The following is a 14432-nucleotide window of genomic DNA, read 5'->3' as shown; positions in this document are numbered from 1 at the left end:
TCATCCTCTTCCCAGGAATCCGCTGATTGTTTTAAATACCTTCCACTCCGGACCCGGAGTGACTGCGCAGCTCATTCCCAAGCGCCTCAGGAATGAAAGAGGGAGAGGGAAAGGGAGGAGGGGGAGGCGAACAAATACAAGGAGGAGAAGAGGGGGAAGGAACGATAAAAGGAAGCACCAGGAAAACAACCTCCTAGCAAAGAACGTCACGTCTGCGTTTCTCGGGCTTTAACCCGGTTCGTTGGGGCTCGTTTTCTGAATTAGCCGAGCGCTTTTTTTTTATCCGGTCCAGAGAGTTAAACAAAATGAAGCGGGAGGAAAAGAGAGAGAGAGAGAGAGAGAGAGAGAGAGAGAGAGAGAGAGAGAGAGAGAGAGAGAGAGAGAGAGAGAGAGAGCAAAAGAAACAATCTGCACAGTCAGTCCAAGTTATTGTTGGCCCCACGCCCGAGGATACGATGATGAAATGATCGAGCGAGGTGCAGGAGATGATCGAATCCGAACCCGGAATCTTCGATCACAAGGATCGGAAACGCGATTACGTACGAAGAAAAGAAAAAAAAAAAAGAAAAACATTATGTTACATCCATTTAGGTTTTTTTTCTTCTTTATAAAAAATTATAAATTGTGTTTCAGAGACCACGCTATAATACCAAAAGTATTGGGACACCGAGAAACGGATTAGCGGCGAGAAATCAATCCGCACGGCGAATATTTTACGGATGCAAATGCGGTAAAAACGTTGCGTCTCGATACAAACGGCGACCTTTGTCCTGCGTACACTTTTTGGAAACGTTCCATCGCAACGTAAACTTTAAACACCGATGCGAATCGCTGAATCTTACAATCCCTAAAATATACTTATAAATATATGCACCGTATTTTCCGAAATATAAGCTGCTACTTTTTCCCTGCACTTTGAACTCCGCGGTTTAAACAACGAAGCGGCTAATTTATGGATTTTTCCTGGGTTTTTCCCGGTTTCACAAACTTCATGCCAAAAAACTGAACCCCATAACATTAGACCAATGAAATTGCAAAACGGGTTCAGGTAAACCAATGAAACTCTTTATATTAAATCAGATGCGCTCCCACTGAATCGGGCCGCACCACATCATAAATATGGATGATGTTCCTCTGACGTTTGACCTGCCGCTCACTCGGACTGTCAACAGGAAATGTGAATCATTCGTCACGCTGAAAACAACCGGCCATGAAAACACACTTCACCTGTGTTCTGAGCTGCACGGCGTCGGGAGAAAAGATTCACCAATGGTGATTTTTAAACGCACGACGACGCCAAAAGATAAACTCTTGAGAGAAATAGTTGTGAAAGGAAGGAGGAAGACAGTGAACAATGACTTTCTTGGTAGGCTACTGTTTAGATACAAGCCGTGTAACAGACATTGTCTTTCATTAAAGCCTGTGTAAATTTCATTAGTTTCAGTGTAGACCTGCGGCTTATAGACAGGTGCAGCTTATTTATGTTCAAAAAATCTTTGTCAAATTCAGTGGGTGCGGCTTATATTTGGGTGCGCTTAATAGTCCGGAAATTACGGTATATTATATATATATATATATAATATAATATAATATAATATAATATAATATAATATAATATAATATAATATATATTATTTATATATATACAGTACAGACCAAAAGTTTGGACACACCTTCTCATTCAAAGAGTTTTCTTTATTTTCATGACTATGAAAATTGTAGATTCACACTGAAGGCATTAAAACTATGAATGAACACATGTGGAATTATATATTGAATTATATACATAACAAAAAAGTGTGAAACAACAGAAAAATGTCATATTGTAGGTTCTTCAAAGTAGCCACCTTTTGCTTTGATTACTGCTTTGCACACTCTTGGCATTCTCTTGATGAGCTTCAAGAGGTAGTCACCTGAAATGGTCTTCCAACAGTCTTGAAGGAGTTCCCTGAGAGATGCTTGGCACTTGTTGGCCCTTTTGCCTTCACTCTGCGGTCCAGCTCACCCCTAAACCATCTCGATTGGGTTCAGGTCCGGTGACTGTGGAGGCCAGGTCATCTGGCGCAGCACCCCATCACTCTCCTTCTTGGTCAAATAGCCCTTGATGCCTTCAGTGTGACTCTACAATTTACATAGTCATGAAAAAAAAGAAAACTCTTTGAATGAGAAGGTGTGTCCAAACTTTTGGTCTGTACTGTATATAAATAAGACGAGACCAATTCCACTTGGAATAAACCATTATGAATGTCATAGGTATGTCAATGATGTGTTGCATTAAATCAAATGCAAAAAATCCCCTCATTAGAGTGTCATTAGATTCGATTGTCATGCGTAAAAGTACAAATCCGGTGACATATTCATAGAAACAGGTCATGTGACTTTGGTGATTGGTGTTGTTACGATCCGTCATATTCGGTGCTTTGTGATCTCCGACGCTAATCTCCAACGCGACCCTATTTGTGTCATGATGTGCCATTTTTGAGTTCGGGCAAACATCTGCCTGCTTGATGATGCTATAAAAAAAGAAGAGTTACAGTCCGTCAATTACTTTTTTTTTTTTTTTTTTTTGGAATGACTGTCCCCCCCCCCCACCCCTTCTCATTTTAATAATAATTTGTTCCCTAAATTGTTTTTTTTTTGGTGTAAGAAATTTTTTTGAAATGTTTTTTTTTCAAACCGCTTTCGTTTTCTGTGATTAGTAAAAGGTCGAGGCAGACCCGCTCTGACTCAGTGAGAGTTAAGCGAAAGTGCTGGAGATATCGAGTGCATATTTGCGGTGCGTTCGACCGGATAAACCTCAACACGGGTGAAAGTGTGACTCATCCCGAGCGAGAAAAAAAACAAAACAAAAAAAAAAGAGCTTGAATATAAAGTCCCAGAGAGCCATCTGAGAAGGAAAAAAAACCTGCAACCTATTAACGCTGGGAAAACCCTCGCCTTCTCGTTATCACTTGGACTGCATCGAGCAGGATTTTTTCTTTTTCGTTTTAGCGTTTTTTCTTTCTTTCTGAACGTAAACTGTACTGTTTATTTCCTGTGTGTGTGTGTGTGTGTGTGAGAGCGTGTGCGCTTCAGTGCCCTGTGCAGTGCAGTGTGTACGTTATATTTAGAGGGAAGCCGGTATTACAGAGCCAAGCTGTGTATGAGTCATTTGTGCCAACACGGACCAGTGACACCGCTGCTTCCCTCAAAAACTCTGCGTGTGGGTGTGTGTGTGTGTGTGTGTGTGAGTGTGTTTGCATGGGTTGTATTTGTGCATCTGTTTTACGCCTGTTTGTTTATATAAAGTCAGTGATACACAGTATGAATGATGAGTGTGAGTAAGAAAAAAACCCTGACCTTGAGTCTGGGATAGCCCTCGCCTGAATCTGGCCCATATATTTAGTACTGCCGTCTCCACTATCTACGAGCGTCTGTGTCTGCTTAGCTCAGCTTGTGTGTGTGTGTGTGTGTGTGTGTGTGTGTGTGTGTGTGTGTGTGTGTGTGTGTGTGTGTGTGTGTGCTCCTCGGACAGTCATACTGATACAGTCCACTTTTACACCACTGAATCATACTGGTCCACTTCTACACCACTGAATCATACTGGTCCACTTCTACACCACTGAATCATACTGGTCCACTTCTACACCACTGAATCATTCTGGTCCACTTCTACACCACTGAATCATTCTGGTCCACTTCTACACTACTGAATCATACTGGTCCACTTCTACACTACTGAATCATACTGGTCCACTTCTACACCACTGAAACATACTGGTCCACTTCTACACCACTGAATCATACTGGTCCACTTCTACACCACTGAATCATACTGGTCCACTTCTACACCACTGAATCATTCTGGTCCACTTCTACACCACTGAATCATACTGGTCCACTTCTACACTACTGAATCATACTGGTCCACTTCTACACCACTGAAACATACTGGTCCACTTCTACACTACTGAATTATACTGGTCCACTTCTACACCACTGAATCATTCTGGTCCACTTCTACACCACTGAATCATTCTAGTCCACTTCTACACCACTGAATCATTCTGGTCCACTTCTACACTACTGAATCATACTGGTCCACTTCTACACCACTGAATCATACTGGTCCACTTCTACACCACTGAATCATACTGGTCCACTTCTACACTACTGAATCATACTGGTCCACTTCTACACCACTGAAACATACTGGTCCACTTCTACACTACTGAATTATACTGGTCCACTTCTACACCACTGAATCATTCTGGTCCACTTCTACACCACTGAATCATACTGGTCCACTTCTACACTACTGAATCATACTGGTCCACTTCTACACCACTGAAACATACTGGTCCACTTCTACACCACTGAATCATACTGGTCCACTTCTACACCACTGAATCATACTGGTCCACTTCTACACCACTGAATCATACTGGTCCACTTCTACACCACTGAATCATTCTGGTCCACTTCTACACCACTGAATCATTCTGGTCCACTTCTACACTACTGAATCATACTGGTCCACTTCTACACCACTGAATCATACTGGTCCACTTCTACACCACTGAATCATACTGGTCCACTTCTACACCACTGAATCATACTGGTCCACTTCTACACCACTGAATCATACAGTACAGTATGATTCAGTGAATACATAATAAAAAAGTGTGTGTGTGTGTGTGTGTGTGTGTGTGGTCAGAGGAAAAACTCGATTTTCATTCCGCATGCTATAGTAGCCGTGTGTTGATCTGGAGTTCTTTACAGGTGACCTTTGACAGACACTCTCAAAAGTTAGCGGACATGGAGGACAACTGCTGACACACACACACACACACACACACACACACACACACACACACACACACACTCACTCACTCACTCACTCACTCACTCACACACACTCGCCCACGGAGGTGTATTTTAAGGGCTGCAGAAGTGTGACTTACAGCCGCCGTCGAGGACCAAAAATAAACCGGTGACTAAACCCAACGAGTGCAGTCTCACCCACACACAAATTCCACACACTTACACACACTTACACACATTCCATCCCGAGCAAAACACTACAGTGATGAGTATTAAATACTCTAACGCTCTCATGCGCACGCACAGTAGGGAATATCCCTGTTAGAGCTTCCAAACACTGATGAATGGACTGATGGAAATGGTGTGTGCGTGTGCGTGTGTGTGTGTGATAGTGTATTCATTTTGCCCCCTGTCTGAGATGCTTGTAGTGGGGAAAACAAGTGTGTGAATGAGCTCTGCCTGGGTATTGTTTAACACTCCTGCTCCTGCAGGGCGCCATAGGAAGAGAAAAAACAAGCGATAAAGAGGGAGAGAGAGAAAGAGAGAGAGAGAGAGAGAGAGAGAGAGAGAGAGAGAGAGAGAGTAAGAGTGTATGAAAACAGCAGCTGTCACTGTATGAAACTGCTCTCTAACAGAAAACACTAAACACCGCACACCTGTTTACACAGAAACAGTTCGAACACCGGTTATTAATACTAATACAAATAAATTGATTCACAAGCCACAGGAAGTGACAGCAGCTCTAGAGGGGAGAGAAGATTAAAACTAATTGCCCCCCTCTTACCATTCCATCAATTATTATATTATATCCTGATTTTTGATCGAATGTTTTGTTATATATATCATTTCAGAAGTTTAATTTGAAAACGTGCAATCGTCATCGACTGGGTAAAATACTTATTGATCGATTTGATTTATTTACGAGCAGGGACGAGAAGACCGCCTTGAACGCTCGCGTCGGGGAACAAAAGCGAGTCCGCTCCTTCGCACGGGCTGCGCGTTACACGTCGCTGTACATTCCAGAGCGTTTAACGTACAGCATGTGTTGGCATGCGCCAGAGTGCCTCCGATATCCAGAAGCATGATCTCATCATCTCCAGACGCCATTTAAAACACACACACACACACACACACACACACACACACACACACACACACACACACACAGTGATATCACTAGCCACGTCTACACGCTTGTACAATGCTCGGAGAAAGGAAGTGCAAAACAAAAGGGTGAACAACAAGATTGTGTGTGTGTGTGTGTGTGTGTGTGTGTGTGTGTGTGTGTGTGTATTTAAATTGAGAAATCTTTGCATATTTTCTCTCAAGCAACGAAACCATCGGATTGAGGGAACGAGGTGAATCGGTTGCACCGGGCGAGACAAAGGAACGCGCGACAAACTGCTGCATCACCGCATGAGGAACGTCAGCGTGTTCTGCATCGGTCACGTGGCCTCGAAACATAAAAATAATGGCTAATGCACGCTGAGCTGAAAAAAAGTCAAGCTGGATAGGTTCGAAAGCAGTTTCATGCTGGAGCAGAGTGTGTGTGTGTGTGTGTGTGAGAGAGAGAGAGAGAGAGAGAGAGAGAGAGAGAGAGAGAGAGAGAGAGAGAGAGAGAGAGAGAGAGAGAGAGAGAGAGAGAGTGAGAGAGAGAGAGAGATTGTTTTATGGTCAAATTCTAGCACAGAGCCGCTGAATTCTCAAATCTGATTGGTGCTAAACAAATTTAACGCTCCTTCCAAAGAGTTCTCTATAGGACTTTACACACAGACTTCATGGACATCATCTTCAAGCTCACAGACTTCACACACAGACTTAACGCACAGACTTAACGCACAGACTTAACGCACAGACTTTACGCACAGACTTTACGCACAGACTTCGTGGACATCATCTTCAAGCTCACAGACTTTACGCACAGACTTAACGCACAGACTTCGTGGACATCATCTTCAAGCTCACAGACTTTACGCACAGACTTTACGCACAGACTGTACACACAGACTGTACACACAGACTTCATGGACATCATCTTCAAGCTCACAGACTTTATGCACAAACTTTACACACAGCCTTTACGCACAGACTTTACGCACAGACTTTACACACAGACTTCATGGACATCATATTCAAGCTCACAGACTTTACGCACAGACTTTACACACAGACTTTACACACAAACTTCATGGACATCATCTTCAAGCTCACAGACTTTACACACAGACTTTACACACAGACTTTACCACATGCCGACGCGTATAATCTTTACGTACATTTTTTTTTATGCACGTACTCTTTATGGATGTAGATTTTACATGCACTCTTGACGTACGTAACGTTTACGCGCAAACTTTACGCACGTGATCTTTACGCACATGGATTCACTTTTGTGAATAGTTTTTTCAACGCACAATCTTTGCACATATAACCTTTACGAGCGTATTTTTTACACACGGGTCTCGCACGCGCAATAGACTTTACACAAGTAGACTATGTAATGATGTGCAAATATTTTACGGTGTATTTTATTTGATTTCGCTTTAAAGTTCCATGAAATTTGCCAGTCAAGATCACAGCAACAACAAAAGCCCTCTGCTGGACACTGGCTACATCTCGGTTCGCTCTTTTTCCCACCATATTCCAAGAACAGACCCCCGCGTGCGCGAGGGAACTCTCCCAACCTGGCAACCTCGCATTCGCTGCCTATTGACACCTGCGTTCTCCTTCCGCGCGACATTCCGTCACTTCTCTCTCTCTCTCTCTCTCTCTCTCTCTCTTTTCTTTTCTTTTTCACGTGTTAAAATGGCCGCGTGGCTCTTTAACCCCCTCCTCCTCCTCCTGTCCTACCAACCCGAAAGATCTCACACACGCACGCGCGAGCATATTTCCGCGGATCTAATAATGCGGATTAATGTAATGTAATGCACGGGGCTCCGCTGGAGGGAACAAAGCGCGCGAGGCGCAAACGCGTAGCTCGCGCTTTCGTGCGGCATGAAAGAATGAGGATGAAGAATGATGATGATGGTGCTGCTGCACACACACACGCACTTCACTGGACAGATGTGTAGCTGAAAGAAAAGATTTGCACTGCTGCATTACTGCACTGATGCAAAGTTGCACAACACAAGACAAGCAGCTGATGGTCCTCCAGAGAACCTCAATCACTGGGGCAACAAACAAACAAATTCCATTCACCTTTCTGCCATTTCTTTTTCTAGAAGCAAAAAAAAAAAAAAGGTTCCTGCGAAACCAGCAAAACAGAAACCGTTCCCACGCCCGAGAGGTTTCATCTGTAGACGGTTCAACAAAACAAAAGTTCCTGGTCTCTTCCTCGAATGCTTCCTTGGAGGAATGTGAATCGGGAAAAGGTTCCTAGAACCTTCTCAAATAAACGTAGAACCACAGTACAGGTCCTACAGAAAAAAGAAAATGGGGGTACGGTTCCTTGTCAAGTGCACCTTCCAAAAGTCTCACAGAGTTCCACCACTTCTCTTTTTACACCTGAGCGTGTGAGAACGTGTAACTATGAGGGCATCTTGAACTCTTATCACATGACCGGCTGGGGAACGGTACTTATATCTATATCTAGAGCACCCTTAGAGTTCCAGCTAAGGGTACCACTCGCCGACAACAGCTATTTAGGATGCATGTTTTTTTTCTACACGTGTCGAAAGTTTCTTTGTGGAAGCAAATGATAAGAAACGTGTTCCACTAAAACCAACAAAAGATCTCTTGGTGCAAAGGTTCCTGACAGGAGGTTCTTAGAACCCCTTCAAAAACAAGTAAAACCACAATATGGGTCCTACAAAAAAGAGGGTACCGTTCCTTGAACCCACAGAAGGTTCACATCCATAGTTACACCTTTTTTTACACTTGCTGAGGAAAGTGAGTGCGCAAACATCTAAACACGTCTACGGTTCTATGTGGGTTCCAGAGGAGGCTAAAAGAACGAAAGACCTCGTGGTGCAACGGTTCCAGAAACGTGTCCGGTTCCTATAGGAACCTCGTTCCAGAAATATTGTTATATGCATGTATTTGTACGAGCCGGGGTACGAACAGTTCTCCTGCTGGGAATGCAAAAAAATAATGGCACCCCTGGTAACCCCTGGTAACCCCCTCCAAGCTTAGATCTTACCCTCTGTCCCGGACGGAAAAAGAGGATGAATGATGAAGTAAACAGGACCGTGTGAGTGAGTGAAAGAGAAAGAGAGAAAGGGAGGGAGGGGTGTTCTTGGTTCTCGGGTCCCCTGTATTGTGTCCTCGTTAGCTCGCTCGAGGCCCTTCGGCATTTGACAGCTACTTTTTCTTCTCATAGAAGAAAAAGAAAAAACAAAGAGCCGTGCCTCCTCTTTTACCTTTTGGCTACTGCCGAACAACAACAACCACCACCACCAATCACACACACACACACACACACACACACACACACACACACACACACACACACACACACACACACACACACAGAGTCTGCTGTCTACTAATGTGCCCTCAAGTATGCAATGCGATTTGGGACGCGGCCCGGTGTCGCGTATTATTGACACATGCACTTATTAGGAAGCTTCATACCGACTGTTGTGGCGCGCGCGCGCGATTGGGGATACGCGTGCTGCCGTACAAACAAACAAACAAACAAAGCCGCAAAGCAAAACAGGGTCCGGTTTCGGATATACTGTGTGTGTGCATGTGTGTGTGTGCATGTGCGTGTGTGTGTGTGCATGTGTGTGTGTTGCTGGAGCTCAGTGCCGTCAAAAGCTGAGAGGATTCTCTCTCTCTCTCTCTCTCTCTCTCTCTCTCTCTCTCTCTCTCTCTCTCTCTCCACACACACACACACACACACACACACACACACACACACACACACACACTCAAAGCGGACTCACCTTCACACTTTCGTTTCCTCGCGATCCAGCCCTGTGTTTTTCTTTCTCTCTCTGTCTCTCTCTTTCTCTCTCTCTCTCTTTCTTTTCTTTTTTTTTCCTTTTCTGTCCGGTTGGTGTTCTTCTGCGAGTGTGTGCGTGGTGTATGTTCTTTCCCTTCACATGATGACTTCCTCGCGCGCTCCTAAAGCCCACCCGGGCTGCACAGGGGGGGATTCAGCTTGTGCATCAATAAAAAAGAGCAAACATATATATTAAAAATAATAATAAAAATAAACCCCCTCGCTCGTGTCCTGGAGGTGTTGTTTTTTCTTTCAAAAAAAAAAAAAAAAGAAAAGAAAAAAGGAAGTTCGGATTGGATAAAGAGCGTTGTTTCTGTTCGGCGCAACGTCAGCGCGCGCTCGTTCGAGCGCGTGTGTGTGTGTGTGTAATGCGTATAAATGCGTGTGTGTGTGTGTGTGTGTGTGTGTGTGTGTGTGTGCGCGCGCGCGTGCGTGTGCGTGGGGCTCGTGTGCGGCGTTGCCGCTCTCCGTCTCCTCTGTTTGTTACACTAGAGCAGAACGCCTCTTCCTCCTCCTCCTCCTCCCCTCAATCGCCACATTGTTGACAGTCGCCGAGTGACGTCACCGCCACGCTCATTCACAAGCTGCTCCTCCTCACTCGCGCCTGCGCCGAGGAATGCGCGTAACCGAGCTTGGAGAATCGAGGGGAACGGGAGCGCGCGGAGAGCTCGAGGAAAAGACAAGAGTAGGAGGAGGAAAACGAATAAAAGGGAGGTGTGTGTGTGTGTGTGTGTGTGTGTGTGTGGTCGGGTATAATTGGAGAACCGAGCCGGACCAATTAACGGCTCTAATTAGCGCCCGGGCTCCGAATGAACCCGAATCCAGACCGCAGAGGAGCGGAGCTGGGAAACCGGAAACGCTTACAAGTCCCTCACTTCCACACTTCCACATACACCTGTGTGTATAAAAAGAAAAAAAAAGGCATAAAATAATATCATCATCATCATCATCATCATCATTAGCGTTATTAATTAACCGTTTATTTTATAATACATTCTGTATTGTTTATTCATTTGAACAAAAACAATAAAAATATTGATGAACAATAATAATGTATAATAAACATGTATAAGAAATATAAATACCTTTATTACTAATACTAATACTACTAATAATAAACACAATAATAATAATAATAATAATAATAATAATAATAATAATAATAATAATAATAATAATAATAATGCTGATGATGACAGACTTATTGGTACCCTCACTACTACTACTACTAATTATAATAATGATATTAATGATGTATAAGCACAGATTTAAGATTTACTAGTGCCTCAACTACTACTAACTATAAATCCTTTCATTTCCCTTTTTTCATATAAATCATATGCTTTTTTTTTAAACACCTCTTCTGTGTAATGACAAAATTTTATCCATTTATCGATGATGATGATGATGATGATGATGATGATGCAAAGCCAGTGAATGCAAGTGCAGAGCTTTTTTGTTTGTTTGTTTTTTACAAAGTAGAAGAAACAACTAAAATATTCATGCAAAAAACATCATCATGCAGACTATCAGCAGAACTGCGGCACGCAACGCAAAAAACCCCGATATGAGTTTAACAGAAACTTCACATAAACTCACAAACACTGGAAGTAACGGAGCGGTGCTGATTAACATAAAACAAGAAACAGGTGTGTGAAGCGAGTGACTTGTGACATGCAGAGGCTGCTGGGAAGTGTAGTTCCTGTCCTCTTCCTGCAACACTGACAGATACCACACTGTTTAGGAAATACTAGTTCCTTTACTATTACTACTACTACTACTACTACTACTAATAATAATAATAATACTAATACTACTACTACAACAACTAATACTACTTCTAATACTACTTCTTCTAATAATAATAATAATAATAATAATAATACAATAACTAATACTACTTCTAATACTACTACTACTTCTTCTAATACTTCAACAACTAATACTACTTCTACTACTAATAATAATACTACCACTAATACTACCATTAATACTACTACTTCGACTACTAGTTCTACTACTACTATTATTAATACTACTACTACTATTACCACTAATACTACTACTACTACTACTACTACTACCTCTACTAGTTCTTCTACTACTACTACTTCTACTATTATTAATACTACTACTACTACCACTACTTCTACTATTATTAATACTACTACTACTACTACTACTACTACTACTATTATTAATACTACTACTACTACTACTACTACTACTACTACTACTACTTCTAATACTAATACTTCTAATACTACTACTATCCCACCACCACTACTACTACTACTACTACTACTACTACTACTACTACTACTACTACTGCTGCTGGCTGCTGGGAAGTGTAGTTTCTGTCCTCTTCCTGCCACACTGACAGATACCACACTGTTTTAGGAAATACAAGTTCCTTTACTATTACAACTACTAGTACTACTACTACCATTAATACTACTACTACTACTACTACTACTAATAATAATAATAATAATAATAATAATAATAATAATAATGGGGATGATAATGATTATGTATAGCACTTATAAGTACATTTACAACTACTTTTTTAATGAATGATGATAGTAATAATGCTAACTGATGATAATGATGATGATGATGATGATGATGATGATGTATGCCACAGTAATGAATGTGATGAGGATGATGATGATGATGATGTATACCACAGAATTAAGAAATATTAATATCTTCACTACTACCACTAATAATAATGATGTATACAATATACTTAAGAAATGTGTAGTATCTTTATTACTATTACTAATAATACTAATGATGATGATAAGGAGGAGGGGGAGGGGGAGGGGGAGGAGGAGGAGTATTTGAAAAATGTAAGAAATAGTATTGTTAATACTAGTAGTAATAATAATGATAATCATGATGATGATGATGATGAGGAAGATTATTATTTTATGATCATTTATAGATGATGCAGGTGCAGAATTCTTTTTATTTTAGCAAAGCATAAAACACAAAATAACTTAAAACAACAACAAAAAAATCTAATAAAACCCAAACCTGAGCATGAGCCTGAGCAAGGACACGGACAAACGCCAAAGACATGGACAAAGTGCAGTGGCTGTTGGGTAATGCAGTCCCAATCACAATCCTGAAAAAAACAAACTTCAATATACAATATAATTCTATAAATACATAAATAAGCATGAATACAGAAATGATTAATAAATAGATATTAAATAAAATACGAATGAGTGAGTAAAACAGTGAATCAATTCAATTACAAAAAAATTGGACAAATGTAACTTTGTAAAAATGTAAATAATGATAATCATAACAAATATTAACAAACACTGGGATTTTTTTATATACTGTAAAAAAGTGTAGAAACACAGTTTTTGAAAAGGCACATGCATGTCCCCAAATGAGAGATTTTTATGAACCAAAGTGGTTCATCCCAGAGCAGTTGAACAGGATTCAGGTGCTGTGACTGGGAAGGCCATTAATAAGGATTTCAGAGCTCGGACGTACGCTTTGTCTCATCGTCTTGTTGTTATGGTGAAGTCGGTTCCAATCAACCGCAGTCCGGATGGAATTGCATGGTGTTGAAGAAAGGAATGGAAGCCGTGTTGGTCTTCAACCAGCCCCTGCTTCAAAACATCCCCAAACCATTAAGCTTGATGTTTGATTGTGGGGGTGAGGCAGTCTGCTAACATCTCTCCTGTTCTCCGTCTTACACAAGTTCTTCTGTTAAAGACAAAAATGTCCATTCTGTCGTTTATTGAAGACGTGTGTTTACAAAATCATAAAAGTCTAGGTGTTTCCACACATTCAGCAGGCACTGCATGATTTAGTGTATTTTATTTGGAATTTAATTATAAAACCATTCATATTTGTGTGTGTGTGTGTGTGTGTGTGTGTGTGTGTGTTGTTCGTGGCTCCTGTTGTTGTGAATGCAGCCCACAAAAACCTAAAAATATCTCCACTTCTGCGTGAACATCTCCTCCCTCTTGCTGTGTGTGTGTGTGTGTGTGTGTGTGTGTGTGTGTGTGTGAGAGAGAGAGAGAGAGAGAGTGAGATTAGCAAATAATCAGTGTAGCAGACTAGCTGGTGTGTGTTTTTCTGCTGGAGATCTCAGCGTTTCCTCTTCCTGCCACTGAGCGATCCTGTGAAAGTGAACCGTCTCGTCCTCCCTTCAGATCAGGAACCAAAAACAAGAAGCAACGACTTGAGTGAGAGAAAAAAACAAATACACAACATTGAGCTGAGGGCAGAGGGTCCGTCCTTGTGTTGTGGAGAAAAGATCGAAAGTGTGGAGAACATTTTGGAGAATACATGGACATCTGGCAGAGAGAGGCATTCAGAACGAAGAAAAAGAAATGTACGTTGAAGGAAATAACAGGTTTAGATCATTTTTCTGGAGGATAGAAGGGATGTAGGATGTTCTTGCAGATTAGATACCTGCAACAGGATAAGGAAATGTGTGAGAGAGAGAGAGAGAGAGAGGAAGTAAGGTGTTAGGACCGAGAAGAGTCTGCCAACTTGAGCTATGTGTCTTCAAAACCCAACTTCTGGAACTTAATTCATGAAGTTTCTGGAGTAGATTCAGTGCTCAGGTTGAATGCGTTCTCAAGATTCTGTTTCAATGCCAACAACATTTGTGTGATTCTGTAAAAACGAGTAAAATGTAGTCAGGTGACTG

General features: G+C 41.7%; 1 protein-coding gene across 1 annotated transcript in view; it reads right to left on the bottom strand.

Annotated features, from left to right (window-relative positions):
• bach2b (BTB and CNC homology 1, basic leucine zipper transcription factor 2b) overlaps window positions 1-10291 on the bottom strand; it is a 90677-nt gene extending 80386 nt beyond the window's left edge. The window contains exon 1 of the mRNA XM_083534920.1: window positions 9690-10291. The gene's annotated coding sequence lies outside the window, so the exon portion shown is untranslated. The remainder of the gene's footprint in view (window positions 1-9689) is intronic.
• Window positions 10292-14432: the final 4141 nt, after the last annotated feature.

The sequence above is a fragment of the Silurus aristotelis genome (assembly GCF_946808225.1).
Source record: "Silurus aristotelis genome assembly, chromosome: 29".
NCBI classification, from domain to species: Eukaryota; Metazoa; Chordata; class Actinopteri; order Siluriformes; family Siluridae; genus Silurus; species Silurus aristotelis.
Note: the sequence above shows the minus strand (reverse complement) of the source record. Positions and strands in the feature narration are given on the sequence as shown.